This window comes from Chenopodium album, chromosome 16 (assembly GCF_948465745.1).
Source record: "Chenopodium album chromosome 16, dcCheAlbu1.1, whole genome shotgun sequence".
Taxonomy (NCBI): domain Eukaryota; kingdom Viridiplantae; phylum Streptophyta; class Magnoliopsida; order Caryophyllales; family Amaranthaceae; genus Chenopodium; species Chenopodium album.
In genome coordinates this window covers 49,241,278-49,266,925 of record NC_137849.1, presented here as the reverse complement: position 1 = coordinate 49,266,925, position 25,648 = coordinate 49,241,278, and the positions used below count along the sequence as shown (strand labels likewise).

General features: G+C 32.9%; 3 non-coding genes and 4 pseudogenes across 3 annotated transcripts; 5 read left to right on the top strand and 2 right to left on the bottom strand.

The window, feature by feature from the left end:
* The first annotated feature begins 2,819 nt into the window (after positions 1 to 2,819).
* LOC145586871 (transcription factor MTB1 pseudogene) lies at positions 2,820 to 5,827 on the top strand (annotated as a pseudogene).
* A 4,222-nt stretch (positions 5,828 to 10,049) lies between these two features.
* TRNAS-AGA (transfer RNA serine (anticodon AGA)) lies at positions 10,050 to 10,131 on the top strand. Its single transcript has one exon. It is a non-coding gene; the product is annotated as a tRNA-Ser (tRNA).
* A 618-nt stretch (positions 10,132 to 10,749) lies between these two features.
* LOC145587180 (U1 spliceosomal RNA) lies at positions 10,750 to 10,911 on the bottom strand. The gene has a single exon (XR_014101204.1). It is a non-coding gene; the product is annotated as a U1 spliceosomal RNA (small nuclear RNA).
* Positions 10,912 to 12,050: 1,139 nt separating this feature from the next.
* On the bottom strand, positions 12,051 to 12,247 carry LOC145587204 (U2 spliceosomal RNA). Its single transcript, XR_014101226.1, has one exon. It is a non-coding gene; the product is annotated as a U2 spliceosomal RNA (small nuclear RNA).
* Positions 12,248 to 17,392: 5,145 nt separating this feature from the next.
* Positions 17,393 to 17,941, top strand: LOC145584499 (putative invertase inhibitor pseudogene; annotated as a pseudogene).
* Positions 17,942 to 19,150: 1,209 nt separating this feature from the next.
* LOC145584498 (putative invertase inhibitor pseudogene) lies at positions 19,151 to 19,699 on the top strand (annotated as a pseudogene).
* A 5,321-nt stretch (positions 19,700 to 25,020) lies between these two features.
* LOC145584497 (putative invertase inhibitor pseudogene) lies at positions 25,021 to 25,569 on the top strand (annotated as a pseudogene).
* The last annotated feature ends 79 nt before the right edge of the window (positions 25,570 to 25,648 follow it).

Here is a 25,648-nt window from a genome sequence, read left to right as displayed (position 1 = left end):
TTACTGTACCATTAACTTATTCCTATTTAATCGTTGATTTAAATAGCAAGCTAGAGATAAATACAACGGACAGAATATACATACAGTAGTTTAATACAACTTTTACCATTTAATACATATACTTCCTCTGTTTTAGGTAAAATACAACTTGTTGACTTTTTTAATACTCACATTCTTTATGTTAATTGTAATATACACTGAAATAAATGAAAGAAGTAGTTTGATTAGTGCAATAATTTATTTCAAACTATCGAAAATAAAACTAAGAGATTAACTTTGATACATTCTATGATTTCTATCTAATAATAAAAAAAAAAATTAACAAACTTGTTACTGTTTAGATATTGCGTGCAAAGCCATACACTAGATCCTGGCATTGTATTAAAAAGATCTTATGAATGAGTTGAAACTAGGGTGGCTTGATCAGCATATGTTTCTTGGGTATGAGATAAATAATATAAATATTTTTAATAAATATAAAAAAAATAGTTAGAAAATAAAAAAAGACAAGAATAAGAATCTCCAAACCATCTCCACATGGGAATAATATCTATGGAAGATTGAGAGCCCATTAACTAAACAGCTGCGCACCAAGTCTCAGTCTCCAACTTGTTTGAAGACATGAAGTGGTTCACAAGCATAAGTTGCATAACCAAGCTCGAGGCCTTAAATTATTATTATTATTATTATTATTATCCGTCCTGCCTTTTTTTTGCACTGATTTCTAGATACTTACATGTGACGCATTTAAAAATATTACTCCCATATATATACGGACTGAAACCACTTTCTTGTTATTTAATGATTGCTTTATTTGACTTTTAATATAATGACCCCTAAAATGAATCTTAAAACGTGATATCTTTATTTTCGTATGAATATTGATAAAAAAAATCCAACAAAGTTAGTATGAATTTATTAATTGTTATATTTTACAGTCAAATTGCAATATAGTAGTTAATTATTCATTGTACAATCGATAGTACCACGTATATGTTATAACCTTTTTTTTTAGTCTGCCTTTCTTAAACTCCTCGTATAAATATACGGAGTAATAAAAATATTGTACGACCAATTGTACAATTCTCCATAAAAGGTTACTCTAACGACTTCTACATCTAACACCAGAATATAATGTAATAGTAACATGTATGTATAATTTAATGCATCGAATAATTTTTTATAAAGGGGGGCAATTGGGTTTGGGTTCATACTGTATATAGATTGAATTTTTATTTAGAGGCAGGGTTTGAGCGACGTGGAGAAGTATATACCTATGCACTTCTAATTTAGGAAAACCCCACTTTCTATAGTTAGACAAATAACATCCAACCCACACACACTATTTACTTAATTTCACATTGTCCACTCGCCAAGTCGCCCAGCCGCGTCACTGTTGATAATCAATAAGGGTTATGTCAGTCAACATTATTTTACAAACTAGCATTAGTGTTTTTTATTTATTTATTTATAACACTAATTAAATTAGTACGGACTACTAATGTAAGATGGTAAAATATTTTGTGCTGTAACAATTAGCAAAGCCGTTAAGATTTGGCAGTTTGCCAGTTTCAATACGACCTTAATGTGTATGCTTAATTGAATTTTCTATTGAATGAATGAAAAAAAAAAAAAAAAAAACATGATTAATGGCTGACTAATAATCACATAAGTACAAGGCAACTACTAGTGGTTGTTAAATCATGTAAAGCATGAGATGTAAGTTGTTTAGAAAAGAATAGTGATGTTGGGTTGCATAAAAATTAAAAACATGTTTAATATGTTAAATTGTTATTACATTTCATCTTGTGAAGTGATGCGGTATGTATCCTAGGCAATGTAGTAATTCCAATAAGTTAATACTCATATTTAAAATGCATAGTAGGTTACGAATCTTATTAGGAATTTTATAAATTAAGGCCCTATTTTCATCAGATTATTTTCAGTTCGGCTCAGTTCAGTTCAGTTCAGCTCCTAATTTTCTTCTCTTATAAAATATTCATTTCAGTTCAGTTAAGATCTAATAAGTTCAGTTCAATTCAATTTAGCTCATTTTAGTCAATAAGAACAGGCCCTAAAAATACTGAATTTAGACAGGTAACTTTCTCCATTTTGTGAAAGTGGAAATTCATAAGATGTGCAACTTCTTATGTATCTCACAACTATCACATCCGCTTCAAAATAATTGACACGATTTGACTTTATGTAATATTTATCTATTAACTTTAACCATATATCATGAGATTTAATTTTATTAGGTAAAGTGCTACTCCGTATTAAATTAGTACTCTGTATTAATATGAATTTTCATAGTATCAACTTTTTTATAATTTTTTACTAATGTAATGTATATTTTTTAAATAGTACTCCCTCTTTTGTAATAATAATCGTAACATTTTGACTTTTGCACTATTCATATTTTTACTTTGACCTTTTTTTATCAATTTATTTATGACATATATTGTCATATAATATATATTTTTGGATTGGTTTCATTAGATCAAGCTTTTATACTTTTTAATAATACATAATTATAAATATTATTGATCAAAGTTATACATCGACATATATGCTATAAAAATTAAGCTACTAATATACTGTCAATTATTCCAAAAGGAAAAGAGTTATGTACTCTACTAATCTGTACTGTAATAAACAATAAACTTTACCTCAAAGTACAACAAGAAGTCTATCCCATAAAGAAAAAAAAAAAAAAAAAAAAAAACACCATCCCAAAATAAACCATAGTTAGCATGTTAACCATAGAAAGAGGAACTATAGTTAGTGGCACGAGATTGGTAAGTTTAGAAAGAGAGAGAAAGTGAAGAAAGACAGAGAGAGAAAAGAGAGCTCTCTAATATCGCCCCCTTCGTCTCTCTCTCTCCTCCCACCCTCATTTCTCAATCTGTGTTTTTTTTCTTTCCTAAAAAATTTAAATAAATAAAGCTTCTTCTCCTCAATAAATTCTTCTCAAATTTGAGAGATTGTTGTCATTTTCTGGGGAAAATCTGAATTTAATTTCTGAGCTTTTTGCTGTATTTGGAATCCTCCACTGTTGTGTGTGCTGCCCAGAAACTCATTTTCTCTCTCTAAATCTTCTCTCAAGCTGCCTGGTTTGTGTTCATCTATTTTTGAAATATTGTACTTTTTTTTTGAAGTTTTCATCTTTTTTTTTTGTTGTTGTATCATTGATGTTTGATTGACTATTTCTGGGGTAATTTGAAAAAGGAAATCAATAAGATCTGAGAATAAGTGGGTACTTTGTTAATTGAATTTTGACGGATTTGTTTGTACTATATATAGAAATATTAAAGGGGTAGAAATGAAGTGGTGGGCATTTGTTTGTAATTTAGGGTTTTTGACTTTGCTGCTGGAGATTTGAATTGGGGTTTTAGTAAAATTAAAAGGGGATAATAAAATTAGGGATTAAATTAAAGAAATGAGAAATATTGAACTGGGTATGGGAGGAGGGATAGTGTGGAATGAAGAAGATAAAGCAATGATCGCCTCTATATTGGGTACTCGAGCTTTTGATTACCTAATATCAAGTCCATTTACTGCTGAGACTTCTTTGGTGAGTCTTGAGAACAATGAGAATATCCAGAATAAGTTATCTGATCTTGTTGAGAGGCCAAATGCCTCTAATTTTAGTTGGAATTATGGGTTTTTCTGGCAAATTTCGAGGGCGAAATCAGGGGAGGTGGTTCTGAGCTGGGGGGATGGTTATTGTAGGGAGCCGAGGGAAGGGGAAGAATCGGAAGCTACCCGGTTATTGAATTTTCGGCTTGAGGATGAATCTCACCAGAAGATTAGGAAAAGGGTACTTCAGAAGTTGAACACATTGTTTGGAGGCTCTGATGATGATAACTTGGCTTGTAGGTTGGATAGGGTTACTGATATGGAGATGTTCTTTTTGGTGTCCATGTACTTCTCATTTCCTCGAGGTGAAGGAGGACCGGGGAGTTGTTTTGCTTCCGGGAAGCATGTTTGGGAGTCGGATTTGTTAAGGGCCAAATCTGATTATTGTGTTAGGTCGTTTCTGGCTAAGTCTGCTGGGATTCAGACTGTTATCTTGATTCCTACTGAGTCTGGTGTTGTGGAATTGGGGTCAGTAAGGGCGATTGGTGAGAACCACAATGTACTCAAGGCTTTAAAGTATGCATTTTCACCTCCTCCTGCTCCCATGGTTCGTCCTAAACCAACTTCGATTTTCCCTATGGTTGTCCATAAGATAGAGGAAGAAGATCCTGTTCCTCTTAATTCTCCATTACCTCCTCCTGTGTCTGCTCCAACTTCTGCCCCTGCACCTGCTCTAGTACCTGCTCCTGCTCCTCTTCCCGTGTCTGTTCCTCCTCCTGCTCCTGCCCCTGCCCCTGCATCTGCTCCTCCTCCTGCTTCTGTTCCTACTACTGCCCCTGCACCAGCATCTGGTCCTTTTTCGAATGCAAGGCTTGTTGATCGTGGTGTAGATGGGGTTCATAAAATTTTTGGGCAGAATCTAAATACCACAGTTCGCCCTCCCTTCAGGGAGAAACTTGCTGTTAAAAGGATGGAAGATAGACATTGGGATGGCTATGCCAATGGGAATAAGCTTTCTTTTACAGGCCAAAGCCCCAGGAACAACGGTATTCAATCAGTTCAATGTACGAATTGGGCTAACATTCCTGGTGTAAAACATGCGACTGCGACGGAGCTTTATAGCCCTCAGAACACGAGGCTTCAGGAGTATGTGAATGGCATACGAAGTGAGTACCGGCTTAACCAGTTTCACCAGCAAAAGCCGGCCCAAATGGAAATCGATTTTACAGGGGCAACCTCTAGGCCTACAGTGGCTTCTCAGCCAGGTAGTGCTGAGTCGGAGCATTCAGACCCTGAAGTGTCTGGTAGAGATGATAGAGCAGGCCCTTCAGATGATAGAAAGCCTCGTAAAAGAGGGCGCAAGCCGGCCAATGGCAGAGAAGAGCCACTTAATCATGTTGAGGCAGAAAGACAACGGAGGGAAAAACTGAATCAGCGGTTTTATGCATTGAGAGCTGTTGTCCCTAACATATCCAAGATGGATAAAGCCTCGTTGCTTGGAGATGCTATTTCTTATATCACCGAGTTGCAGAAAAAGCTTAAAGATATGGAAGCAGAAAGAGAGAAGCATAACAGCACTTCAAGAGAGACATCTGGTACGGAAGCCAACTCTGTTACAGAGGTGCAAGGACAAGCTCCTGAAGTAGAACTTCAGGCTTTGCATGACGAGGTCGTGGTAAAAGTAAGCTGTCCGCTGGATTCTCATCCTGTGGCCAGAATTATCCGGGCATTCAAAGACTCGGAGATCAACGTTGTTGATTCAAAACTTGCTGCAGGTACAGATACCGTGTTTCATACTTTTGTTATAAAGTCTCAGGGTTCCGAACCACTGACTAAGGAAAAGGTGTTGGCAGCATTTTCGCATGATTCAAAGTCTTTGCAAGCTCCTCCATCAACTGGTGAATAGGGGCATGTAGTTTTCTCTTAACTAGTAGGGTGTAATTGGATAGTAAAGTAGAGGAAAAGAATCCATTGGATGACTTCTGCAGAGGTTTTGATTTTGCAGCAAGGACGAGTTAAAGAGTAATAGGTGGTGCAAAAAATGTCCATTAGAAGTAGAATAACAGCAATTGACAGCAATAGAGTCGTCGCAAATTTGTTTTTGTTCTGTTCATAGTTATACATATTTTGTCATATTGAAGTATTTTAGCAAGGTGAATTAAAATTAAATGTGTAAGTTCACTATCTTCCTAAATAGTTCATGAGTTTTGTATCTCATAATCAGTTTATCATATTTCCTTTCTCAGCACTCCTATGCCTTCTTAAATTGTTGAAATTTTGAATTCTTACTCAAAAGTTTTAAAAGAAATGTTTGTGATTTCCAGTAGTTATGCATGCAGATAGTAACCAATGGGATCCTCTCCCTTAGCTGGGATAGTCCAGTCTCTGAATCGACTGACTGGACCATGCTAGAGCTACGGAAGAGGATCCACTCCGAATGGTAACATATTACCTTCGGAGTAACATACAGAGCACGGAAAACTCCCTAACGCGACAATGCCAGTGCTTAGTCCCAGTCGCTATGATGATTATCACATGTTACAATTAAGGTAAGGTTGCAATTTATGAAAGGTATGTTATAACTAAACAGACTTTTTAAATTGCCTTGTTCATTATACAGTACTCGTATTATTTAAACTTGTCGCGGTTGTCAGATAACCATTGGTCAGGAAACGAACACACGTTTAACACAAACACATGAAAGCCAAAATTGAGCTACAGAAATCTTGGCTGAAATCAATAATTACTTGTATCAGTTGTTTATAAACTCCCTTTCTTTTCAAGAGCACCCAAATTATGCCATTCATTTCACGTTGCTGTTGCTGTTGCTGTGTTTGTTATGTCAAATGTTATTATATCATCATAGTAACGTAAGAAAATTCTTCTTTTAATCATCAAATATTTCTTCTTTTTTTTTTTTTCTTTTTTTTTTTTCCCTTATTTTTCTTTTCCTCAGATTCTACTTGAAAAATGGGACCCATAAATATCTGGGACCCTGTTTATTTGGGTCCAGTTTTTCTTTGTGTTTTCGTGAACATGAAATTGATTGATTAAATGATAAAAACCATATAAAATACCCTTCTTGATTTTACTCAATAAAGTGGAGTATTTTCACATGATGTTTATGGTGTTCAACTAACTAAAGGTTGGATATAAAATAGGGAAATGGGGATCATGCTATTATATGCTTACCTTTTTTGTGTGTGTGAGAGAGATTTACTCTAAATCTTATCTTATATGGAATTAATTAAAAGGGGAAAGTTTGTACATGTACATTACCTAATTTTGACTGTATAAATTAGCACTCCTATATTGTGCCCTTTTCTTCTTTGGGTGGGTAGTTGGTAATTTGTTGTTATCATTAAAGTATTACACTCTATTTGAGCTTCGTTTACGTCCGTGCCTCTAATTCGCTCTGTTAAGTTTATTTAAACTTATTGTGTTTTAAGACAAAATAAGCTCAAATAATTTTATTTTTTTTAATAATCGAACTCTTTTTATTTATCCGTTCAATTATTTGATAGTGTGATAGAACTTAAAATATTCAATTAATATGTAAAATCTAGAGATTATTTTTGTTTTAAGGACTAAATTTTGAATTATTCTTGTCAAATTTCTAATAATTATTGCCCCTTTTGACAGACAAATAATTATGTATTTCGCGATCAAGCAAATAAATAATGTGTTACGATACCTCGTAGATAATTTCATGAAAATATTTATAGTTAATACCATTCCAAACTGTTGAAATCAATTAATGCGTTGTCTATCCAATTTTGTTTACCTGCAAAAATGGGAATTGTCCTTCCATTTTCAATGTTGTATTTCTTTAGCTTACTGGGTGTGTGATGGGCCTGTTGGCTCTACTATACCACATTATATCATGTTGTGGACGCTATTCCAATTTTCATCTTACAATTATGTTCTTGTACTTGTGCATTGTGTTTAGCCGTATAGGCAGAGCCGCAGAGGTGACAATTGAATTATTTGATATGAATTTAAGGTTGTTATTCGTGTAGAAATGACTGGACTTCACACTTAAGTTATTGTGACAACATCTAAGACATACAATTTTTATCTTACAATTTACCTTCCAAAAAGCAGATTGAACTTGGCTCATACTCGATCAAAGTACTAACAACAATATTCCTTTTAAGTTTTAACCCAAGTGAATTATAAGTTTTTGGTCTAATTAAAGAAAATTGTACGCGATTAATGTGACACCCATCTACTACTTGTCTTTGATACTTTTTTTTGCCCCACTATTTGTACCTTTTTTTTTTTTTTTTTTTTTTGGGAGGGGGCCATTAACACAACCAATTTGGTCAATATGCCCAACTCTCTTTTGGTGATTTTCAGACTGAAATAAATTCATGTTTATGAACCCATTAAATTTTGTTTTAATAAGTAGACAATTAAATTATAATTATAAATGAAGCTATATATGAAAGACACGTATATATTGGGGTCCACAAATCATGTTAATCGTGTTAAGGTGATAGCGTTAATGCTTGACGTATTGTTGAAAGAAATAATTAGCTTGCTTGGTATATTATTAAGCATCATGTTACTAACCTATAAATCATGACAATATTATGCGTAAATTAAACTAGTACAAAGAATTATTCCTAACGTGGGATAGAGTAGAGAATATACAGCTCCGTTATCTCTAAAGAAGAGTCTAGAATATTAATCATTTTTACTATAGGTTAATAGTGAAATTATCCTAAAGTGTTGATCATATAACGACGATTGTGTCTGATATCTTGGGAAGAAAAAGGGAGTTAAAAGATAAAGGGGCTTCAAATAAGTCGTATGTTAAGTAAGCTTTGATGGGGAATATTACTGTTAAGTACGCTAATAACATCATATTAGTATAGTACCCCTTTATAGAAACCTAGAGACCACTCAATTAACTCTTTTCCTTTTGGATTCTCTTTGTTACATTGTTATCAGCTTTGTATGGAGCCCATTTCGAAAGGCCAACATCAATAATAAGTAATACTTGTAATTGAATTAACTAAATTTGGATAGTTGAAGGCCATATTATACTGGTAATTGGGCTTGCAAAATTTGGCTTACAACTGTACTTTATTTTAGTTAAGTCATGTAACTACTGATCGTCAAAAACAAAAAAATTGAAATCATTAATAATTACCATGACAAATTAAATAAACAATGTATGTATTCAACGGAGTACATGTTTAACAGTTGTGAATTATTTGTAACACTTTTTACTTTTGCCACAATGTATGTATTCAATGGAGTACATGTTTAACGGAATATATCTTAACTTTTGAAAAAAAAAAAAAAAAAAAAAAAAAAATTTACTAATTTTAATAACATTTTTTTTTTCCAATCACAAATTTTGTACTTCAGCTCATATGAACTTATTTTATAAGCTTTATCCGAACATATCACTCTAAAATAAGTAGAAGTAACATAATCTAAGAACGGCAATCAGCCAATGAGGGATTTCATCTATAAAATACTTTTAGGCCTTATTTGGCAATTGACTGCTGGCTATTGGCTGTCGGCTGGTTTAAGGCTGGTTTGACTGGCTGTTTGTATTGGTTTTTTTATTGGTTGTTTGACTTTTTATTAGTCTAAAAACATGTTTGGTAAAATTGGCTGTTAGATGTTATTAGTAACTTAGGTAGACAAAAGTCAAAAGCTACTCCAAGTAGCTTTTTCATTTTGGCTTAAAAGTCAGCTTTTTAGCTGGCTGAAAAAGCCATAAACCAAACACAAATTTTGAATGTTTAACCAAATGAAAAAGCCAAAAGCCAAAAGCCAAAAGCCATTCAAAAAGCTAAAGAAAAGCCATTTATCAAACAAGCCCTTAGAATATATCAAAAAGATTAATGGCATCAAAAAAATTTAAGAAGATTACTAATTATAATATTACTCGTATATATATTTTTTTTTTCACTCACATATTTTGCACTTGAGCTTATATGAACTTTTCTCATAAGTTTTATTCGAACCTATTAAGTCTAAAATAAGTGGAAATAACATGATCTAAGAACGGCAATAAGGGAATATAGGATTTAAATTTATGAAATACTTGTACAACATAAGAAAAAGATTGATGGCATCAGAAAATATGAATTATTTGAATATGAAAAATATGATACCCCATTTCACTATATTTCCATATACGTTAATTTGCTATATCTTATCAAAAAAAAAAAAAAAAAAAAAAAAAAAAAAAAAAAAAAAGTATAGATATATGGACCCATAAAAATTATTTGTACTTGACTAATCTACTTCATATGAACTTTCCTCATTTCATTATATTTGAGCATTCAGATGTATTCTTCTTGTTGGAAGCTAGCAGAGTTTCTGAATTACTATCAAAATGAAGTTTCCTTGATCATACAAGACCAAAATAACGACAATATTTTCTTGGTAAACAGAGAATTTAACAAGAGATTAATTAAATGACTGACTTAAAAATAACGAATAAAGTGGACGTGCCGGAGTGGTTATCGGGCATGACTAGAAATCATGTGGGCTTTGCCCGCGCAGGTTCGAATCCTGCCGTCCACGCTATTTTATAACTATATTTTTGGAATAAAAAGTAGTATTGCTCTGAAATTATAATTGGAAATAGTTTCTTTCAAACAGAACATGATGTTTGTAATGTAGTATCCATGGAATTTCTTTCAAAAGAATTCTTATAAAATGAGATCCTTGTTAAAAGTAATCCATGCTGTCTATGATTATCTTTGTTACTCCATAGTATTAATTATGAGCGTTATCGATATTTCATACAATTAAAACTCGTACTTTCATTAGTAATAATAAGATCAAATAAAGTACATGCTACATTAAAAATCCCAATTCTAGTTTCAGACCACTACTTTAGTGTAATTAGTTAATTTACCAACATTGTCGTCCTGAGCGTTCTTAGAAGGTCAACAAACAGCGAATTTCATTAACAACGGAGACCTGTAGTTGCCTCGTATGCAGTCCGTGAGATGTTGCAACGGTAATCAGAAGTTCAGCCCTGCTATTAAAATAGAATTCAATCTGTAAAACTATAGCTTACCAACTAGACAAAAATCGTCTACATATTAAAATAAAATTAAATTAACCCAAATTACTAAAACTATAATTAACGAACAATTTTATGCATTAAGCCATGAAATTTTAGAGTAGAATTAGACAGGGGCCGCGCGAACGCAGGCCCCCTCTATCACAAATTATGACGTAGACTCTCCCACGTTGGGGAGATCTTAGGCTGATGCACTTCCGGAGTGCAATGGAGGCCATCAACCTAGGCCATGGGCCTTCTTGATCGCCCATTGACCCCGTCCAGGTAAGTATGTTATTTAGCGGCTTTGCTTTTCATTTTAAACTTTCGCTTCCAGTAGTTTAGCCTTCATCCTTCGATGTGGGATATATATTGTTAGTCAATGCAGAGTACTCTTAAACTTTTAACTGCAGTACTAATTCATCATTCATATGCTATGTTCTACTCCGTATATCATTTAACTTATATCTCACCTGGTAAGAATTGTAAGAAAGAAAATGAACAGGAACAAGTCGTACAACATCATGTTCATAAGAACCCGAGTACATGAATTTATTAACACTTACAAGCTTCCATCATTGATGTAAGTGTACCCACGTAATGTATTCTTCCTTTCTTACAAAATCCCTGCTTTCAATAGAGGGCCAACTACTATGAGCCATTTGTTTCATGTTTGGTGGTAGATTGTCCATTTCCTTAATTATACCATGTTACAGGACTTACAATGCAACATCGAAAAATCATAATAAGCAAAGGCAGAGCAGATGAGACATCGTTCTTTCCAGTGTCGTGATCTCAATTGTCTTTGCTTCAATTATTGTAGCATATGATAAAAATCAGTCTGGACTATAAATCTATAATGCAGCACAGTGGTAAAATCCCACATTAAATCAAAATATGGAATCACATGTCCTTCCTAGCTAGCTCATGTTAATTCCCTCTAATCCCTCTGCATATATACATAGTTTTTGCTCACCAATGTAGAGAAAGGCTGACGTTCAGCAGTGCAATGGGCAACCAAGTTGCCTTTTATCCAACATGACTCCAATCAATAAACTCAAAAGGGAAAAGTAGCTCTCAAAATCGTGCTCAAGCAGTCACTCTCCACTACGAACATTACGAATCTCAAACCCAAATCTATCTACAAACAATAATAAAAATATTTAGCTTCTTCCTTCTAGATCAAAATGGTTTTAACGTTGCTTCACAGGTAATTGTCGCGGTCAAAGCCTCTCTCTAATCACAGTAATCAGGCTGCATCCATGCTCATCTTTATATATAAGGTCTACGTTACAGGATTACACGCTCTCACCTCTAAGCTCAAGTATTCTAAACAATGAAAATAAAATAAATACTCACTTCATCCTAGTCAAATCAGACGCATCATTACTAAGTTCATTATTATGTCCTGTTAAAATTTCACCGAGTACTGGTGGGGTGCGCCAGGCCCGTGCAGTAGTGCAACACATGGGCGACGCTTTAAGACCCCGGTAGCAAGCTACTGTTATGGGACTTGCCCCTTAAAAAATAAATTTAATATCGTCGTGGGCCATTGGCCCACGTATCAGATATTAAACTGATAAGAACAGATACTACACTTGATCTTAGCCAAAAGGCCGAGAAAGGTATGAATTTTTTATTACGGAAGAAATGTTTATGTATTGCTCCGTAGAGTTGTATTTCTTGTGTTTGTTCCGATGTGGGACTTTGCCTGCAAATGAACTTAACTTAGCCCAAACTGTTTAGAGGTATGCTATACACATTTTTTTTAAGGGAAGGTATGTTATACAATCTTCATCAAAATAAATGCCTAAATATTTCCTTTTTTTTTGTTTTAGATAAATAGAGAGTACTCTTTATGTTTTTGTAAGCACCCTAATTAAAGATGAAGTACAAATTTCTTTAGCCATCAATCCCTACCGGAAATATCTCTTAAGAATAGTGTGAGGACAATTTTATCCCTAAAAATGTTAGTTTACATCTATGCCCCCATTTAACATTGTGTTAATTACCCTTTTTATTTCCTCTTTTCTTTCTCTTAAATGCTCCTCCTTCCTCAGTTTCCCCTCCTCTGCATCTCTCCTTTATTGAACCGACTTATGAGTTCTCCATCCCTTACCAAGCTTTCTCTCCACCATTGAATTAGTTTATGAGGTTAGGTAAATTTGTTTATTCATTTTTAAATTTTACTTATTGAATATCAATTTCACAATCTAGATTTATTGTTAAATTTTGTTGTCTACGTTGTTTTCATAAATTTGAGTAGCGAAGAAAACTGTAATGCATGCATCGTATTTCGAAATTGGCGTTTAATTATGTAGGTAATCGCACTTTAATATCCATAATTTCTGCTTTCTTCACCTTCTCTTGCCTTCGGTTTGATTGGATACTTGATTGATTGAATTTTACAACCCTAATATAGTCGATCAAACGTTGAATTGAGACGAATTGATTGTAGAAAGGAGTTTGTTTAGGAGATACCATTGTTTTCTAATACGAATACATCAGATATAGCCAAGAGAAGCCAACCAATAACAGAGGCCAATAAAGCAACAATCATACTAGCAATTCTACAAGTAGACGTTAATACAAACTCCTTTGGGGGCTAATAAAAGCGCATTACCAAAGTAGATGTCCATACAAATCACCAGACTTAGGTGCGTATAAAACACAATTATAATGTAATACTCCTTGTCAAATAGCATAATAATAGTTCCCAATATGATGTTTATTGCAGTTCATACAATTTAATCTTGCATAGCCTTTGCATTGGAAAGAGCCGTTTCTTTAAAGGGACGAAAATATATGGAAGAATTCAGTCGAACAGTACCGCGACAAAACCTGTTCTCTTATTATCCTGTAATGTTTCAATTCTATTTCCTTTTATGTTTTTGGCTCAATTGTGATGTTTTTGTATAGAATTAGATTGTTTAGTGATTTTATTTGGTAGACTCCTAAATCAATGTATTGAACTAGGGAGTAATTGAAGGAAATACGGTTGTCGAAATTCTGAAACAATCAGCATGTTCAAACTTGTAAGCTTCTTGTTGTTTTGCTATATTTTTGCTTCCTGAATAATTTCCAATTTAGTCTTAATGTGAGGTTTTGATGAGTGATTTTATCATTTTATGTAGTGGTTGTTATATTTATTGATTCTTGATTTTCAGTTCATCTTCTCCCAAATTCTTAGGCATTATGTCTTTGAGATTGAAATATCATATTGGTCCAGCGTAAAATAGGTGTAATTATGTGTGATTTTTGGTTTATATGGACTGGTTTTGACTTCCCCTTTCTCTCTTTCTCCGGTTATGCATGTCTTGGCCATGATAATCTCTATGGTCAAGAAGCAAATTGTCAACGACTCTTGGGATGCCATTTTTGAAAAAGGTGGGATAAGAAGCTCATGGAACTTTGGCTCTAATCTCCCTTTAAATATCAGTAATTTGCTCTGATCTCTACTGTCTTGCATTTTGGTTTTACTTGAACTTTGTTTTTTTTTTTTTTTTAAATAAATAGGTTTTGATTATTAGCCATATGTGTTTTTTTTCTTGGTATTTAGATTTTAAAAAACTGAATTGTAGTTATGAAAAATCAAATATATCAAAAAATTATGAGTTTTATTTGGAGTGTTTATTTTTCCCTTCATTCATAAATATGTTTAAAAAATATGTATTTGTGTTAGTTCATGAAAACAGAGGAAACTATTTTTGTTGGAGTTGAGTATGAAATAAAAGGTTATTTTTTCCAAAAAAAAAAAGTAGCATGCCAAACGAGTTGGCAAATGCTTGTTATCCAATGTCTTCTCTCTCTTTTTTCCTTTTGCATAAACTTGATTGAATTGGAGGCATTTATTGTCTTTATATTATCTGTTGGTATTGAAGCACATCACTTGATTGATGCTTAGTTATACATATGAACTAGGACTTTTAGTCTAATGATGGAAAATCTTTTGATTATATTATATACTACCTCCGATTTTTATTATTTGCAACTTTGGAATATTTTATATTTCACAAATAATACCCCAAAGCTGCAAATAATAAAAATCGGAGGTATTACATATTATAAAGGCTTGTTTACTAACACTGCACACATTAATTATGATAAAATATGTTATGACAAAAAGGTTTAGAGTCCATATATAAAAATAACTTAATTTTTATGTGGTACTCACAGTATTAGTCTTGTTGGTTGATTGCCTTATACATGGATGTACTTGTAGACAAGGATAATAACTTCTTGATGAAATTGTAAACACAACTGACCACTACTTCTTACTTATTAGAGAAGAGTTTACCATGGAAGATGATAAGCTCATCGCGATAGAAGATGGTGCAATAGAGGTCTAGCTACAGAAGGGTAATCAATAAGTATTTTGATGGTTGGAGGTGGCATATCTCATTGACGTGGTGCAAAATAAAAGATGAAGGAATATTATTCTTTGGTTGTTAAATTGGGTAGGGAGTCAGCCATATATTTATGTTGTACAAAAGGCATTTTAGCCATTTTCTTTTTAAATTATGTATTATTTTGCATTTTATTTTTCATATCTAAAGGTGTAGCATGAATATGATTGTAGATTTTTAAGCTCATATATATGTCAAGCACATTAATCTCATGTATGAGTTGAACACAAGTATGTTCTACTTTACTTCTAATTAATGCTCTTTTGTGAGACTTTTACTAGCTACTACACACTATAATTCTTCAACATTTAGGGTGCATAATTATATCGTATTGACGTATGCTTTGAAATTTAGAATTAGTCCAATAGAGCTCCAACTGATAAGGTTTTTTTTTAACACTATTAAATTATTACGAGCCTTAATAGTGTAATTATAACTACCCATAATGACCACACATTTGGGCTAGCTGTTTCGCACATATCGCGCACGCCAGACTCCCTAGTAAATACAAATTTTAAAAAAAAAAGATATTTGGAACTTATGTAGTTAAACAATTCTAAGGAAATTTCACATGATTGTGTTTTTTTTTTTTTTTTTTTTTTTCATTTTTAATGTATAAGTCTCGGGCATTGGTTGGAGTCAAATTTGTGAATAATGCCAAAATCTGGGATATAACACATAAATAAAATGAATGTAGTACTCATGATATAAGACAGTGTGATTTTTCAATTTTATTTGTTAATTTTTTTTATTAAACACTGAAAAAATATTAGGCTTCACTTGCCTATAATTCTATGAAATCAAGCAACAATAGTAATATCAATACTCATGACTTATAATATTAGCGGGGATATATACTTTATAGGGTGATATATTACCATACGGATAAAAATCAACTCCTATCTTGTATGATTTGTGTGTGTATTTTTTTAACCTCTATCTTGTATGATTTTCTTTTTTTTTTTTTTTTTTTTTTTTTTAAGGAAAACTTCTACGGAGTATCCTGTATGATTTGTTTGTCTTTTTAACTTCTATCTTGTATGATTTTTTGTTTTGTTTTGGTTTTTATTTTCTTTTTGCAACATGTATCTTGTACAATTTGTTGCCATAAATAATAAATATCCACCTTGATTTGATGCTTTGGTGTCAATAAAGTGTAAGTTACCAGTTATGACCGCAAAGGTCTGCAATCCACACAAAGGTACGCATACCTAGGGCTGTGCATCGGTCCAAAACCGGACCGGACCGACCCGGACCAGACCGAAGACCGAATTTTAGGAAAGCTGGGACCGAAGACCGGACCAGTTAAATTCGGTCCAAGACCGAACCGGACCGATTGGTCCGGGTTAAACCCCGGACCGGACCGATAATCGATGATCCTGAATAGTTTTCTAATGTGGACCTTATTGTTATGGCCTTTAAGCCTTTAATTCTTTGAGTATTGTACATTATAAACATATTAATCATTACTGCTTGCCTAATGCCTATTTACACATATATTTATTATTATTAATCAAGTCATTAAGTCATATAGTACCCATTTATAACTCAAAAGTCAAATCACAAATCCACAATTCCAAAAGTATACCTTAAATATACTTACAATTCGTATTAAAGCCAAAACATCAATAAGGACAATAAAAATGAAATTATGAAATTGCTCCAACTCCTCCAAAAATCTTGAACATCATCATATCATCAGTATCAATCTGCAAAAGAAAACGAAAACACATATAAATTAAAAAATTCCAAAGAGATAATATATGTATTGAAGTATTAGTAATAATATAGTAGTATTACCTTTTTTAATTATCAAACAAAAACTACATCAGATTCACCATCATTTAAAGTAGAGCTCTCATAAAATCAGAGAAGCAATCATAAAAGAAATTTAGGAAGATGTGATGATGGGTCTGCAAACTTACAAGTTGCGTTTTTCATCAGTATTGCGGTTAACGTTTGTAGGTTTTAGGGTTTTTTCAACAGTTATGTTTTGACGTTTAATTCCCCTAGAATTAGTCTAGAACGTTTTAAATCAAAGGGTTTTTGTTAGCAATTAACGCAGCCCATCGTAATCTGTAAAATGGGTTTCAGTCTGGTCTGGGCTTTTTCCGGGTTTTGACCGGACCGGACCGAAACCCGGAAATATAATATTCCGAAACCGAAGACCGGACCGATTATATTTGGTCTGGTTTGTTCCGGACCGGTCCGGATCGGTTCGGTCCAAAATTCCGGTCCGACCCACTTTTTGCACAACCCTACGCATACCCACCTATATAAGTAATGTGACCATGTTGCTGATCCAATCTATCAAACAATTAAAAAAATTACACATTTCATATTTTTTCCTTAGCAAATTCAAAAAAAAATGCATTCCAACAGTCCATTTTCCAAGCTACCAATATTTTTCTTCCTCACTATAATTTTTACCATTCTTTCTTTGATCAATGCTGCAAACGTTATTTCAAATAGTTGCGAAAAAATCATACATTACGATGCAAATGTCGAGTACCACACTTGTGTAAAAGTACTCGAGTCGGATCCAAAGAGTGCAAACACAACCGTTGCACAGCTTGGAACCATCGCGTTACAAATGGCCATATCCAACACCACGTCCATACTTTCAAAAATTGACATCATTGTCAACGATCCGAAAACCGACCCGTCGACAAAGGAGGGATTGAAGGCATGTACTGAGATTTATACGGATGCTAAAAAGAATTTACAAGACGGTTTAGCGGCTTTTACAAGTGGGGATTATTTGACAGCTAGTAATAAAGCAAGTGCTGCACAAAATGACCCTGCTGCTTGTCAAAATAAGTTTGCGCAATCTCCTTTGACACAAGAGAATGGTGATTTTTTTCAAATGTCTTCCATTGCACTTGGTTTTGCCGATTTGTTAAAGGCAACGAACTAATTAATCATTTAGCACAAATGCATAATAATCTTAATTCTTAATAAAGTTTATTTTGTGGAAATTGAAATTCTATAGTTCAGTACAATTTTGTTGTTGTTGTTGTGCTTTCTCTACTCGTAGTACTTACTACGAGTAATTTTTATTGATGTATTATTTTTTATTGATTAAAACCGAATATCATTAATCAAAGTTATATGTGATCAATAATAAAAAAAAAAAACTTCTATAAATAAATTATTTGACTAGTAAAGGTCTAGCGCTTAAAAAAGTTGTTCGACGTTTAATCAATGCGGAGAAATCTCAACGCCTTTAAAAGTTCTTCATTTTTGAACGACAATTGTCACACAAAAAATTAAAATCAAAATGGACTTTGTACTCATATTATTTAATATGACATAATAATTTTTAATAAATTTCATTAGTAAACATTTTCTATACAATATTTGTTGTGCTTGTACACATGTTTCTTCCTCAATGTCTATTTAGATGGCCTATCTAAGCTTTATTAGTTTCTGTATTTTAAAAAATATATTTATATATTATTTTCTCTAATTATATTTATTATTCTAGTGATTACAATATAACCGATTATTATTAATAAATTCAACACGATCTTATGACAAAATTGTCCCCAAAAATGACATCTCTAATAAAAAGTTTGGCTTCTCCAATAGTTTTTATGTTAAATATTATGTGAAGGTGTAACATTTAAAAGGATGGCTTTTAAGCTTGTAAACAATACACTCTATATTGTTTTCAAACTTTTACCTTTTTTATAAGTGATGAGGTCAAAACCGAAAGACTTTGTGGAAATTTTGTGCTCAAAGAAAAAGATGAAAAAAGAAATATTATTCTAATTTCAATCATATAATAGGTCAAAACGATTTACTAAAAACATGGAGGATGAGTGGATTATAGAATACATTTATATAATGTGATCACATTGATTGGTTTATATGGTATGGATTGAAAATGGACGTAATAATTTACATTTTTACAACAATGATTGAGCTTAAATGTCATGGAATAATGAAGTGCATTGAATAATAACCATATATGTGTGATTCCCACCTGAATTATCGTACACTAACTTAATTTGGATTTTAGAACACTCTTCCTCTATTTAAACCACCATATTCCTAGTAATACTTAGATCTTAATTTTCTTTGTTCACCTTTTTCAAAGAACTTAAAAATAAAAATAAAAAAAATGGAGTGTTACGTTATGTCTCTAGTAGTATTCATCATTTGCTTAAGTTTTTCCCAAGCAAAAGCTACAAACCTTAACCTTATACCGGATACTTGCATGAAAATCTCAAAATCCGACCCAAAAAATATCAATTATGATTTCTGTGTGAAGGCATTGACGTCGTATCGTCGGAGCACAAATCCAACCATTGATGAATTAGTAGAGATATCCTTTAAGTTAAGTTCATCTAAGGCACAATCCACTATAACAACAATTGCTAAACTCCGGAAAGACCCTAAGTTGAGCCCATTTGCCAAGAGCGCGTTGGGAACTTGTTCAGACCTGTATTCGGATGCTCAGAGTGATCTGCAAGAGGGGCTTGAGGCTTTGAAGGGTAAGGATCTATCAACAGCTAATGTACGAATAAGTGCAGCCATGGATAGCGGTCCAGATTGCGAGGATACATTTAAGGAGAAGGAAGGAGAAGTTTCTCCTTTAACTAAGGAGAATTCTGAGTTTTTTAAGTTAGCTGATATTTTTCTTGCCTTTACTGTCATCTTGAAAAAATAATTCTTAAAACGTTTTTGTACGAATAATTAATAATTCATGGTGTATTACACATTAGATTGATTGTCATAAACCCGAAATTTTCTCAGTTTGAAAATAAATTTTGTTGTAATAAACCCGAAACTTTCTCATATCAAGGTCATGAGATGTTTTGATTATAATGTAGCACAGGCTTTGGTCATCAGTCTTTCCTCATGAAAAGGCTTTTTAGTGTTAACAGTTTCATAATTACTAGTATAATGTTTCTTTTGCTTGTTTCATGATGCATGAATAAAAATATACATGTTATTATTGTTATACGTTTCTATTTTACTCCTGTATGACCCAAGAACACCCTATAACCTCCATATAGCTTCGACGAAAAAATTTCAATAGCATACATCAACAAAAATCCAACGAAAAAAGGGGGCAAAATCGCAAAAAGAACGATTTTCAGCACCAGCCTTCACAGATTAAAAGCACCAACAAATATGAAAAAAAACTTCTTTCATATCTTTGTCATGAGTATACTCTGTTGCTGTAGGGAATATTTCAAGCATTACGATAACCCCAAACTTGAACCCCACTGTGATCATACACTAAAGTACGGTGGCGTTCTAAAGGGAAAGACAAAGAGCAAAAAGAGTCGCCAACAAGTTTTAGGAACTTGTAAACCCAAAAGACAATCCAAAAGGACCATCAACTACTCCATAAGGTCTTGAACCGAACACGGTCCGGGGATGAGGGTACGAATCCAATCTACAAAAGAAAGGACCCGCCCTATAAAATAGGCCTCTACTTTGTTCTGCTCGTATTCATGTGCGCTTTTCGAATAACATACAAACATTATATTGAACCTACCCTGTTTAATCTATGTTGGTTGAATATTAATGCACAAATAAACTATTATTGGCGATCACTTGAGTTAAAATCACATTAGCCTAAACCAAATTATTAATTATCTTATTAAGCGTGATTTCAAGTACAAATTCCCTTTAAACAAGCATAAAAGGTGTGATCAAGCAATAACAAAATATAATCAAGCAACATAATAATAAGCAATAAACAATAATGATAATAGCATGATAAGGCATAATAAAGCTCAATAATAATAGCAAGATCCTAGGCATGATACTAACAAGATTAATAACAAATCCTAGCATGTCACTAAACAATAAAGATCAAAGCTTTAAACCTAACATGGTACTAACATGATATTATGATATTAGAAATAATAAGAGGCAACCTAAACATGATACTAGAAATATTAAAATAACATCCTAACATGATACTAGGAATTAATCAATAATAAACATGCTTTCTACATTGAAAGAGAGTAATAAGATTACATACTTTGAAGCCTTGTACCTCTTTTTAATAACAAAATACACAAGTTAGTAAACTTCAATGAAAATAATAAAGAATTATTAAAGAATTAAATTAAAATCAAATTAAATAAAGTTTAGACTAGTTTTGGACCAAACCCTCAGAAATTATCAACCTTTCACGTCTAGGGCGAAGGAAACTTCGAACTTGGCTAGATGTTTCAAGATCTTGTGAATGCGGAATTGTGTTTGTAAAAAGCTAGTTTAGAAAGAGAGAGAAAGAAAGCATATATTGCTCAAGAGAGAATAGAGAGAATTAAGGAAGAATTGATGATTGTCAATTATTTTTGAAAACAAGAATTCGGACCCTATTTATAAGAAAAATAGTCCGGAAAAACATAGAATTTGATAAGGAATAAAACTACACGCTGTCGCCAGGAATCGACTCTGTCGCGACGCGACAATGTCTGTCGCGCGGCGACAGAGTCTGTCGCGTGGCGACAGATTTGTCGTTTGGCGACAGCCTGTATTAGCGCGTTTTCTTCACGCGGAATCCGATCTTTAATCAACTTTATCTACGGAATCCGTACAGAAGATAAAATATATATTTAAGATAACAAAACGATATTTTATTCCAAATAAAAAGTCTATTTTAAAATAATTAATTATTAAATCTAATAATATTAGAATAAAAAAGAATCTTCTAGAAACTTCCAGAAAACTATAATTAATCCTAATAATTTTAGGAATAATAATTAATATTGGACCCTCCTCTAGATCATTGGGCCGTATTTAAATAATTAACCAGGCCCAGTTTAGTATTTTGGCCATAAGTTCCTCAATATTCATCGGAATTGATCTTATAATATATCATTAGAAAGGTCTCTTCGAGCCCCATCCATCTACACTATTATTGGACCCTTATCATGGACCAAAATAAACTGGTTCGACTATTTTCAAATAAATAAAGTCATTTTCAAAAACAGAGAGAAAAGAATTTAATTAAAACTAAACCGCAACACTCGACTTCCAAACCACTTTCACCTAATTCGATAATAACACAACGTGAAAGGCATTCATCACCGGGTTTGGTTTTGGGGAGACACAATTTGGTGTCTACAGTATTGAAGCACATCACTTGATTGATGCTTAGTTATACATATGAACTAGGACTTTTAGTCTAATGATGGAAAATCTTTTGATTATATTATATACTACCTCCGATTTTTATTATTTGCAACTTTGGAATATTTTATATTTCACAAATAATACCCCAAAGCTGCAAATAATAAAAATCGGAGGTATTACATATTATAAAGGCTTGTTTACTAACACTGCACACATTAATTATGATAAAATATGTTATGACAAAAAGGTTTAGAGTCCATATATAAAAATAACTTAATTTTTATGTGGTACTCACAGTATTAGTCTTGTTGGTTGATTGCCTTATACATGGATGTACTTGTAGACAAGGATAATAACTTCTTGATGAAATTGTAAACACAACTGACCACTACTTCTTACTTATTAGAGAAGAGTTTACCATGGAAGATGATAAGCTCATCGCGATAGAAGATGGTGCAATAGAGGTCTAGCTACAGAAGGGTAATCAATAAGTATTTTGATGGTTGGAGGTGGCATATCTCATTGACGTGGTGCAAAATAAAAGATGAAGGAATATTATTCTTTGGTTGTTAAATTGGGTAGGGAGTCAGCCATATATTTATGTTGTACAAAAGGCATTTTAGCCATTTTCTTTTTAAATTATGTATTATTTTGCATTTTATTTTTCATATCTAAAGGTGTAGCATGAATATGATTGTAGATTTTTAAGCTCATATATATGTCAAGCACATTAATCTCATGTATGAGTTGAACACAAGTATGTTCTACTTTACTTCTAATTAATGCTCTTTTGTGAGACTTTTACTAGCTACTACACACTATAATTCTTCAACATTTAGGGTGCATAATTATATCGTATTGACGTATGCTTTGAAATTTAGAATTAGTCCAATAGAGCTCCAACTGATAAGGTTTTTTTTAACACTATTAAATTATTACGAGCCTTAATAGTGTAATTATAACTACCCATAATGACCACACATTTGGGCTAGCTGTTTCGCACATATCGCGCACGCCAGACTCCCTAGTAAATACAAATTTTAAAAAAAAAAGATATTTGGAACTTATGTAGTTAAACAATTCTAAGGAAATTTCACATGATTGTGTTTTTTTTTTTTTTTTTTTTCATTTTTAATGTATAAGTCTCGGGCATTGGTTGGAGTCAAATTTGTGAATAATGCCAAAATCTGGGATATAACACATAAATAAAATGAATGTAGTACTCATGATATAAGACAGTGTGATTTTTCAATTTTATTTGTTAATTTTTTTTATTAAACACTGAAAAAATATTAGGCTTCACTTGCCTATAATTCTATGAAATCAAGCAACAATAGTAATATCAATACTCATGACTTATAATATTAGCGGGGATATATACTTTATAGGGTGATATATTACCATACGGATAAAAATCAACTCCTATCTTGTATGATTTGTGTGTGTATTTTTTTAACCTCTATCTTGTATGATTTTCTTTTTTTTTTTTTTTTTTTTTTTTTTTAAGGAAAACTTCTACGGAGTATCCTGTATGATTTGTTTGTCTTTTTAACTTCTATCTTGTATGATTTTTTGTTTTGTTTTGGTTTTTATTTTCTTTTTGCAACATGTATCTTGTACAATTTGTTGCCATAAATAATAAATATCCACCTTGATTTGATGCTTTGGTGTCAATAAAGTGTAAGTTACCAGTTATGACCGCAAAGGTCTGCAATCCACACAAAGGTACGCATACCTAGGGCTGTGCATCGGTCCAAAACCGGACCGGACCGACCCGGACCAGACCGAAGACCGAATTTTAGGAAAGCTGGGACCGAAGACCGGACCAGTTAAATTCGGTCCAAGACCGAACCGGACCGATTGGTCCGGGTTAAACCCCGGACCGGACCGATAATCGATGATCCTGAATAGTTTTCTAATGTGGACCTTATTGTTATGGCCTTTAAGCCTTTAATTCTTTGAGTATTGTACATTATAAACATATTAATCATTACTGCTTGCCTAATGCCTATTTACACATATATTTATTATTATTAATCAAGTCATTAAGTCATATAGTACCCATTTATAACTCAAAAGTCAAATCACAAATCCACAATTCCAAAAGTATACCTTAAATATACTTACAATTCGTATTAAAGCCAAAACATCAATAAGGACAATAAAAATGAAATTATGAAATTGCTCCAACTCCTCCAAAAATCTTGAACATCATCATATCATCAGTATCAATCTGCAAAAGAAAACGAAAACACATATAAATTAAAAAATTCCAAAGAGATAATATATGTATTGAAGTATTAGTAATAATATAGTAGTATTACCTTTTTTAATTATCAAACAAAAACTACATCAGATTCACCATCATTTAAAGTAGAGCTCTCATAAAATCAGAGAAGCAATCATAAAAGAAATTTAGGAAGATGTGATGATGGGTCTGCAAACTTACAAGTTGCGTTTTTCATCAGTATTGCGGTTAACGTTTGTAGGTTTTAGGGTTTTTTCAACAGTTATGTTTTGACGTTTAATTCCCCTAGAATTAGTCTAGAACGTTTTAAATCAAAGGGTTTTTGTTAGCAATTAACGCAGCCCATCGTAATCTGTAAAATGGGTTTCGGTCTGGTCTGGGCTTTTTCCGGGTTTTGACCGGACCGGACCGAAACCCGGAAATATAATATTCCGAAACCGAAGACCGGACCGATTATATTTGGTCTGGTTTGTTCCGGACCGGTCCGGATCGGTTCGGTCCAAAATTCCGGTCCGACCCACTTTTTGCACAACCCTACGCATACCCACCTATATAAGTAATGTGACCATGTTGCTGATCCAATCTATCAAACAATTAAAAAAATTACACATTTCATATTTTTTCCTTAGCAAATTCAAAAAAAAATGCATTCCAACAGTCCATTTTCCAAGCTACCAATATTTTTCTTCCTCACTATAATTTTTACCATTCTTTCTTTGATCAATGCTGCTAACGTTATTTCAAATAGTTGCGAAAAAATCATACATTACGATGCAAATGTCGAGTACCACACTTGTGTAAAAGTACTCGAGTCGGATCCAAAGAGTGCAAACACAACCGTTGCACAGCTTGGAACCATCGCGTTACAAATGGCCATATCCAACACCACGTCCATACTTTCAAAAATTGACATCATTGTCAACGATCCGAAAACCGACCCGTCGACAAAGGAGGGATTGAAGGCATGTACTGAGATTTATACGGATGCTAAAAAGAATTTACAAGACGGTTTAGCGGCTTTTACAAGTGGGGATTATTTGACAGCTAGTAATAAAGCAAGTGCTGCACAAAATGACCCTGCTGCTTGTCAAAATAAGTTTGCGCAATCTCCTTTGACACAAGAGAATGGTGATTTTTTTCAAATGTCTTCCATTGCACTTGGTTTTGCCGATTTGTTAAAGGCAACGAACTAATTAATCATTTAGCACAAATGCATAATAATCTTAATTCTTAATAAAGTTTATTTTGTGGAAATTGAAATTCTATAGTTCA